General features: G+C 31.6%; 1 long non-coding RNA gene across 1 annotated transcript; it reads right to left on the reverse strand.

The window, feature by feature from the left end:
- Positions 1 to 458: 458 nt before the first annotated feature.
- On the reverse strand, positions 459 to 1,067 carry LOC141633243 (uncharacterized). Its single transcript, XR_012538041.1, has 3 exons — positions 900 to 1,067; positions 680 to 803; positions 459 to 583 (listed from the first exon to the last, which is right to left on the reverse strand). It is a non-coding gene; the product is annotated as an uncharacterized LOC141633243 (long non-coding RNA).
- Positions 1,068 to 1,879: the final 812 nt, after the last annotated feature.

Here is a 1,879-nt window from a genome sequence, read left to right on the forward strand (position 1 = left end):
TAATCAAAACACTACGGAATTGTTTGATACTTACATATAAATCTCTGTCCTTCATCGTCGTGAAAACCTTTTTGCCCTTAGCTCTCTCTTTGGTATGCGTCTCATATAAAAGCTCCGGAACCGTAAGCATCTTACCCTTATTCTTGGCCGCCTTCCGGAAAAGAAAAACAAAGGATTAAATATACGACGTACACTTGATATTACGCGGTCATAGAACGATTGAGAACCTCCATAATGACTAGCCTCAACTTGGCCATCTTTCTTTCCTCCCCTTTTATTGATCTGTGCTTGAACCGACTTTTCCTTAAATTCTTTGGTATTTCTTTTGTTCATCAATTCTTGATATGCATTTCCTATAATAAAAAAAATTTAAAATATTAGTAACTAATTAAATAAATAAATTTGACGATAATTTTAACTAATTAAATACAACCATCAAAATTAACTAAATACCTTGCATAAACTGAGGCGCTTTCTTCCTTCTAGCAATCTTATACATGTTATCTCTTAACCACTTTTTGCTGATGTAATTGTACCTCTCCCAAACAGCACGCTCTTGCTCCTTAGGCTAATGAATGTTTTGCTACACAAAATAAAAATTTCGTTAGAAAAATACAAATTACTAATAAGCTAAGAAGGAATTAGAATACATTTACATTAAATGTATTAAAAAACATACTCAGAAGTTATTGAACCATCCCTCCTTATCTTCTTCACTCGCATCTGACCAACAAGTAACACCCTTGTTCATCTTTTGCTGAGTACTAGCGGCAACTCCCCGAACTACTTATTTGGAATTAAACCTGAAATAAATTATGTTAAATACGAATTTAGATTAAAAAATGTTTATATTAAAAAAATTCAACTATTAATAAAAATAAATAGAGAGAAGATCTTACCAAATGCCCCTTATATCAATTATGATCTTGTTATCCTCGGTGTATGTGATAGGGATCCCCTTATTTGCCTCCTCCTCCTCCTCACTCTCCTCCTCCATGGACTGCTCAACCTCCGTCTCCTCCTCCTGCATACTACGGCCCCCACTAGAGTCGCCTCGCTGTGTACCACCACCTGCCATCAATATATATACTTAAAAGAGGAACTTTTGAAGCGATTTCATTGGCTATAACTTTTGCTGAATAAATTATGTGTATAAAAAGGTATATAAATTGTGTATAAAAAGGTATATAAATTGTGTATACAAATCAATATATACATTAAAATAATAGTTTACAACAACAAGTCTCCTACTCCAATTAAAATTAGATTTTCAAGCTATGTTAAAGAATCTATTTTTTAGAATTTATCTTAATCTTAGGTAAACTTAAATGAATTATTATATAAAAAGAAGATAAAACAATGCTATTCACGATATTTTATCATAGCCAATTTTTTTTGGAATGAATAGAATAAATTGAAGTGTGATCAAACGGTTAGAGTAGATAGAGTTTACAAGGAATAGATGCAATTTAAAGTGATTGAAAGAAGATGAACATGGCTCAAATACCTAATCATATAAGCAACTTAGTCCTACAACAACATTTAAGATAAACGCCTATACTCGAAAAGACTACGGGTCTATAATGGTAGTATGTATTCGCTAATTTGCACCACAATTGTTCGTATTTCCGACGTACTTGCTTCATCATTCTCCTAATAATGCATAATATGCTTATTCTCCATTGTATATTGACCACTTTTAATATATGTTTCAATATTCTATATGCTTATGTTTTTTGATGCATGCATGCATACCAATTTTTGTTTTTAAATTATTATAAGCTTGGTTATGTAATTTATTGTCCAAATATTTTTATTTAAAGATCTAATTATTGAGTTTCATAATATTTTGTAGGGGCAAGAGCAGCAAGAACGAAAG

The sequence above is a fragment of the Silene latifolia genome, chromosome Y, assembly GCF_048544455.1.
Source record: "Silene latifolia isolate original U9 population chromosome Y, ASM4854445v1, whole genome shotgun sequence".
Taxonomy (NCBI): domain Eukaryota; kingdom Viridiplantae; phylum Streptophyta; class Magnoliopsida; order Caryophyllales; family Caryophyllaceae; genus Silene; species Silene latifolia.